Source organism: Rhinoderma darwinii, unplaced genomic scaffold, assembly GCF_050947455.1.
Source record: "Rhinoderma darwinii isolate aRhiDar2 unplaced genomic scaffold, aRhiDar2.hap1 Scaffold_2098, whole genome shotgun sequence".
Lineage (NCBI taxonomy): Eukaryota > Metazoa > Chordata > Amphibia > Anura > Rhinodermatidae > Rhinoderma > Rhinoderma darwinii.
This window is the reverse complement of record NW_027462439.1, coordinates 26,132-34,094: the sequence shown is the minus strand read 5'-3', so window position 1 is coordinate 34,094 and position 7,963 is coordinate 26,132.

Here is a 7,963-nt window from a genome sequence, read left to right as displayed (position 1 = left end):
GGATGTATGTTATGCATGTGGCGCTCCCAGACCTAGGGACAAAAATCCTCTAGGTCTATACCCAGTAGTGCCAGGATACTCGAACAACAACCCTTTTGTGCCTGCCCCCACGCATATACCGGAACCATATAAGCAGATTGCGGGAATGGCCCCTGTGGTGTTAGCACCAGCAGGGGTAATTACTAGGGCAGGTAAAACAAATAAAGGAGCAGAGGGAGGGGATGAGGAAGACGAAGAGGAGCAAAAAGAGCAAAACAGGAAGGACAAGGCAAAAAGAGAGGAACAAGAAAGAGAAAGGCAGCTCCAAACCCTCCAAGACCAGATGGATGAAGGGAGGAATGTACCAGATGGGAAAGACGCTACAGAGGCGCTGAATGCAGTAGCCTCCAAGCTCCAGGTACTGACCAACATATACGCTAGCGAGGCAGATAAGAAAATTAGGAAAAGGGAATATAAGTACAAACCCTGGAATCCCAGGGATGCACTTATACTAGTCCAAAAAGCCCCGGATCCAGAGGCAGAACCCATACCCTTCTATAGATATCTAGAACAGATACAGAGTATGTACAAAGCAACCTGGCAGGACCTAGCACAATTGATACATACAAAAATGGGAGGATATAGTGCCACAGTGTTGGATCACTTAGAACCCCTAGCGGGAGGGGAGGAATGGAGACAGAGTGAGGATTCAGGGGATCAACTGGTGATACAGCTAAAAGAGTGGGCAACTCACAAGCAAGCCGAGTTAGGAGTAAATCTAACGGACCTCACTCAGGAAAACTCAGAAACGGTGGAGAAATTCTTCACTAGGCTCCAGACAAGCTGGAAGAACATGGGGTATCGAGAACGAAACCCTTTGGACTGTAGACTGCTTACTAGTAGTTTTGTGGAAGGATTAAAAAGACCCATACAAGACGGGCTGAAAACGGCCAGACCAGAATATCGTAGTCTAGACCCTAGAGATTTGCTGAAGGTAGCTCAGGGAGTGGAGCAGGGATTAAAAGCCCAGACTCAGCGTAGGAAGCAGATCACGGGGGTAGGAATTTACCAGAACCCACAGGGGACACAGAATAGACCCCCCCATAGGGAAATAATATGTTACAACTGTCAAAAGACAGGGCATATTGCCAGAAATTGTAGAGGCCCAAAGCGCCCCAGACAGACCGAAGGAAACATACCCACGGCCCCACCTAGTGGCCAACAGATACAAACATATCAAGCATAGGACAGTGGCAACCCCAGGGAAAGTGCAGTGGTCCTAATACAATCAGTAACTTTAGGACCTGCCCCTACAGTTCCTTTGAGTATTAATGATGGAACCCCGATTGCATTCTTGATAGACACGGGAGCAGCCACCACTGTCATAAAAACTGCACACGTCCCTTCAGACCTCCTATCCCCAGATTATCAGGAATGCATAGGCGTAGGAGGAAGTATAACAAATAATCAAGTGACTAAACCCGTCACCCTACATTTTGGCCCACATCGGTCTCTGGTCACTAGATTAGTTGCTAGCCAATCAGCTCCCGTCTGCCTATTAGGTGCAGATTTGTTGCAGAAATGACAAGCCCACATAGAATATCTTCCAGATGGTACGGTCAAGTTGACCGGTGGTTTAAATGATGAAGAGCTGTGTCTCATAGCAGCCTGTGATACAGATCCATGGGAAGACCGACCGCCTGTAGGAGTCCACGTGTGTACTCCAGTAGAACAGCATCACCATTTAAAACATATACCTCATGTTTTATGGTCGAAAAGCCCTACGGACGTAGGAGTTCTGCCAGTACCCCCTGTCACTGTACAACTAAAACCTGGCCACCCACTGCCCCAGAAAAAGCAATATCCTCTCAGCCAGGCTCAATCAGACGCCATCTCGGATAGCATAAAAGATTTTCTGAATGCAGGAGTTCTGGTGGAAATAGTCTCCCCCTGTAACACCCCACTGTATCCAGTCAAGAAGAAATCAGACAAAGGGCAGCCCACTAAATATAGAATGGTTCAAGACCTTAGGGCACTAAATGCAGCCACTGTATTTAATACGCCCATTGTTCCAAACCCTCATGTGCTCTTAGCCCAGATTCCACCTACCGCCTCTCATTTTACGGTGGTGGACCTGGCAAATGCATTCTTTTCAGTCCCTCTACATACTGATTGCCAATACCTTTTTGCATTCACCCATCAAGGCAAACAATATGCATGGACCGTTCTACCTCAAGGTGCCCACAACTCACCCAGTGCTTACACGGCTGCTATGCAAACAGTATTAGCCGATTGGCTGCCACCACCGGATGTTGTATTATTGCAGTATGTCGATGATTTACTTCTTTGCTGTCCCTCTTCTGAAGCGTGTATCCAAGCTTCGGTATCACTGTTGAAGTTTTTAGCGGAAAATGGGTGCAAGGCCTCTAAAGATAAATTGCAATTTTGTTGTACTCAAGTTGTATTTTTAGGACACTGTGTAGCACAAGGCACGAGGCATCTCACACACACCAGAGTAGAAACTATTGTACAAATACCAGTTCCAAAATCTTTAAATGCTTTACGTACATTTTTAGGTTTAGTCTCTTACTGCAGACCATGGATTCGTTCCGCATCCATTCTCATGCAGCCTCTGTATGACTGCCTCAGTAGCCAGCCTTTCCATCTTACGCCTGAAGCTGAAGAGAACTTCCACACTTTGAAATTGGTGGTCCAGACAGCCCCAGCTCTCGGGACCCCCAATTATGACAAGATTTTTAGACTATATTGTACTGAACAAAATGGCCATGCCACGTCTGTACTTACGCAAGCACATGGTCCACAACAGCGCCCAGTTGCCTACTATTCAGCTAGGCTTGACCCGGTTGCCCGTGGATCCCCATCCTGTGTACGAGCTATTATTGCAGTTAACCTTATGTTGAATAAAGCGTCTGATCTCGTATTAGCATTTCCTGTACAGATATACGCCCCCCATGATATTACTGCTATTCTAACTCAAGTACAACCTAAGCATTTGTCCACTGCCAGACATCTAAGATTAACCTGTGCGCTTCTTCTCCCTGAGCAGGTCACACTCCATAGGTGTACCACTTTGAACCCAGCTACCTTACTGCCTCTGGAGCAAGGGGGAGTAGAGACAGGTAAAGTATGGTCAGAATATCTACCAGATACTGAAGAACATGATTGTATGGCCCTTATGGCCCAGGAAACAGTGGGGTTCGCACATGTGAAAGATACCCCACTCCAAAACCCAGACCTGATACTCTTTGTGGATGGTTCACGGTATTGTGTGCAAGGTTCTTTCTTCACAGGCTATGCAGTCACCACAGAACATACCGTACTTGAAACAGCATCCTTACCGGCCTCACGCTCCGCACAAGAAGCAGAACTAAAAGCACTTGCCCAAGCCTGCCATCAGGCCACAGGTAAAACAGCAAATATCTACACTGACTCTCGGTATGCATTTGGGATTGCACATGATTATGGCCCCATATGGAGGGCAAGACAATTTTTGACTTCAGCAGGTACCCCAGTTAAGAATGCGGATTTCGTAAAGTATTTGATGGAGTCTTTATTATTACCAACTGAGGTAGCAGTAATAAAGATAAAAGCTCACACTACGGCCAACACACCAGAAGCAAGGGGAAATGCCCTGGCAGACGAAGCGGCAAAGCAAGCAGCACAGAAGCTACCCGCGTTAGCAGCCGTATGTCAGATAAAAGATCCAGAGGAAACAAGACCAGCTGTAAGCCCGGAATTACTGCAAAAACTTCAAGGACAACAAAAGAAGAAAAAGACAAGTGGACGGCCCAAGGAGCAACGCTACGAAAAGATGGCCTCTGGCAATGCCAGAATAAACTGTGCCTGCCTAAGACAATGTTCCCAATGATGGCCCAAATAACACATGGAGAGACTCACCAATCAAAAACGGCAATGATGGACTTGGTAAACAAGGTGTGGTATGCCCCAGGGTTTAGTGTGATGGCCAGCAGTTTTACACAAGGATGCATGATCTGTGCAACACATAATATTGGAAGAACTGTAAAAGTACCACAGAAGCACACACCCAGACCTATATATCCGTTCCAGAGACTGCAGATAGACTATATTCAACTACCCAAAGTTGGTACCTATGAGTATGTGCTTGTTTGTATTGATCTCTTTTCAGGATGGCCAGAAGCATTTCCAGTCACCAAAGCTACAGCCGTAGCCACAGCCAAGAAGCTGATAAATGAAGTGGTCTGCAGATATGGAGTGCCGGAAGTAATTGAGGAACACACTTTACGGGTGAAATCATGAACAATGTTTTATCTTCATTAGGTATAAACCAAGCACTCCACACACCATACCATCCGCAGAGCAGTGCCAAGGTTGAGAGACTAAATGGGACTCTCAAATTGAAAATCCAAAAAGCAATGGTAGAAACCGGGAAACCATGGACCGAGTGTCTACCATTAGCCTTGTTCTCAGTAAGACAGGTCTCAGCCCATATGAGATCTTATTTGGGTCGGCTCCCAGATTAGGATGTTATTTTCCACAGGTGCTCCAAATGCAGTATGGTAGACTAACAGATTATGTATCAACGCTGAACAAACAATTGACCAAGGTGCATGCACAAGTCTTTGCTTCCATTCCAGATCCTGTTTCAGTTGAAGGGACGCATAAGTTAGAACCGGGAGATTGGGTGGTCGTTAAGAGACACGTGAGGAAAAGTCTAGACCCAAGATTTGACGGACCGTTTCAAGTCCTACTCACAACAAGCACCTCAGTGAAGCTGGAAGGAAAGGCAAGCTGGATTCACGCCAGTCATTGTAAAAAGGTTCTTCAGCCAGAAGAATGAAGATCTTTGCGGTTGTTGCGGCGGTTGTTGCGTGTGCTCTTATCCAAAAAGGCAGAACTGCTACTCCTGTACACGTAATCAGTACAGAATCACTGGAACAGTTCAGGACAGGGTGGGCGAATGCCACAGTGGATAGAAAGCAGGGTAACTACACCTGTAAGGCCAATGCCCCGTGTTATACTACAAATGTGACTACAACCGAAGGGACCACATGGAGGGACTGTGTACCTTCACATAGACAAAACAGCCAACATTAGCATACAAGAAGAGACGCCGGGGCTGTTGCTTTGTTGTTATGAACCAGATTTACAGTATCTACAGAAATATACAACCAGTAAAAATAGAAACAAAATGATAAATAAGACTTATGAAAGATGCAACAAGGAGAGGCTCAACTCTACGATTGTAATAAAAGAGACTGATGGGATGATATTATGTATGAATAATAGCCAAATAAGAAATAGAAGATATTGTGTATTCTTGATAACAATTTTAAGAGATATTTTTAAGCCACATATAAGAGTACAAAGTCTGGAAAGAATCGCACACACTTGTAAGAGCGCTGTAACCCAACAGCAGAAAAAGAATGTACACTTCAATATTTCCTTCCCTGAATCCCCCAGCTGTCATAGACAAAGAAGAGAATGGTATGACCCGCTATGAGGAGGGGCAGGAACGGGATTAGGAGTATTGAATGGGATACAGTTAGAAACAGTTATGAACAAATGAACCTCAGTGGGAGACGACACATCTACTGCATTAAGGATAGGGGCGTCATGGTTACCGACTACCTCCGACTTACAGCAAAAAGGGTTAGCTATAGATGAACTGTTTCTAAATGTTTTTAATGAAAGTATGCTAACCGAATATAGAACATTACAGAATGTATCAACTTTTGTGAATTGGACAGTATGTACGCTTAAAACCATGTGGCAACAAGAACAGATGAATAATTGTAAGAATAAATTGTTTAGTAGTCATGTCAGGCAATGGACAGACATTCTGCCCATAGGAGAGAGAAATGATACGTGGTTATTGTTACAGCCTGAGTATACTGAGTGTTCACCTAAATGGTGCGCAGGAAGACTAATAGCATTCAATGTGAAAAATCCTACTCTATTATGCAAATGTATTGTTATGCCAATGGTAATGATTGATCCGGTGACATTATTAGGACAATATTGGATGCCGGAAATGAAAGGAACACACATAGATTCTCAGAATAAGACAAGGAATATAGATTTGTGCCAGTTAACAGAGCAAGGATATGTATGTAATGAACAGTCAGGGATATATGAACCCTGTCTAATGCAGCACCAGGATAATGTATGCGCACTCACTATAATCCCACAAGCTAACCTACAGGTTTATATTGAAGTAGGTCCACAGCATGTATGTCTAATAACTAACAACAAGCAGACCCTTAGCCAGTTTAATCTCATAGGACCATTTTCAGGATGTCTATACAATGTGACGCATTTGACTTGGGGGAACCAAACTATAGTGTTCCTGCCTACTTTAGAAGAAATAATGTCCACTATATGGGTACCTGAACCTTTGCCCTATGGAAATTTTAGTTTATCTTTAGACGAATTGAAAAAGGTGTTACAACGATCAGGAGAAGTTGAAAAACGAATCCAAGCCCATAATGTAACTGTAAGTAGGGTGAAAATATTGGCTACAATAGCAGCTAGGGAAGTGATACATTTGTCATCAGCAATTAAAGATGCCAGTGCCCATCACTGGTATGACGTTCTTACAGGATTCTCACCTACAGCTACTAAAATATGACATGTGCTTCTCCAACCATTCATTTGTTTAATGATATTATTTGTATTGCTTACATGTTTTAATTGTTATGCATTTTGTAAAATAAGGGAAGCATTCAATCAGAGGCCTATACATTATGATTAGAGATGAGCGAACGTATCAAAAGTTCGGTTCGGCTAGTTCGCCGAATTTCACAAAAAAGTTCGGTTCGGACCGAACCTGTCACTTCCGTGCGCCGAGCATGCTACTGTCCGGGGTGCTGATAGAGTTAATGGGCTGCAGTAACTCTTTCAGCAACCTTCACAGTACATGCTCGGCGCGCGGAAAATACAATTTACATGTAATAAAAAAATAAAAATTATACGTTCGTACTTACTTTCCTCCTGTCCGGCCTCCAGCGATGACGTTTCATCCCTTTCGCCGCTGCAGCCAATCACAGGCTGTAGTGGCGGTCACGCACGTCAGGATGACGCTTTATCCCACGTGACCGCCTCTGCAGCCAATCACAGGCTGCAGCGGCGACATGGATGAAACGTCATCGCTGGAGGCCGGACAGGAGGAAAGTAAGTATGAACGTATTATTATTTTTTTTTGGGCATGTATGTTGGCATGTATGTATGTATGTATGTATGTATGTATGTTGTCATGTATGTATGTATATATGTATGTATGTATGTATGTATGTTTGTATGTATGTATGTATGTGTGTTGGCATGTATGTATGTATATATGTATGTATGTATGTATGTTGTCATGTATGTATGTATGTATATATGTGCATGTATGTTTGCATGTATGTTGGCATGTATGTATATATGTGCATGTTTGTATGTATATTTGCATGTATATATTTTCATGTGTGTATGTTTGCATGTATGTATTTTTGCATGTATGTTGTCATGTATGTATGTTGTCATGTATGTATATATGTGCATGTGTGTATGTATATTTGTATGTATGTATGTTTGCATGTATGTATGTATGTATGTATGTTGTCATATAAGTATATATGTGCATGTATGTTGGCATGTATGTATATATGTGCATGTGTATGTATATTTGCATGTATGTATGTTGTCATGTATGTATGTATGTATGTATGTATGTATATATGTGCATGTATGTTTGCATGTATGTTGGCATGTATGTATACATGTGCATGTTTGTATGTATATTTGCATGTATATATGTTTGCATGTGTGTATGTTTGCATGTATGTTTGCATGTATGTATGTATGTTTGCATGTATGTTTGTATGTATGTTGTCATGTATGTATGTTTGTGCATGTATGTATGTTTGCATGTTTTTATTTTTGCATGTATGTTTGCATGTATGTTTATATATATGTGCATGTATGTAATTATACTTGCATG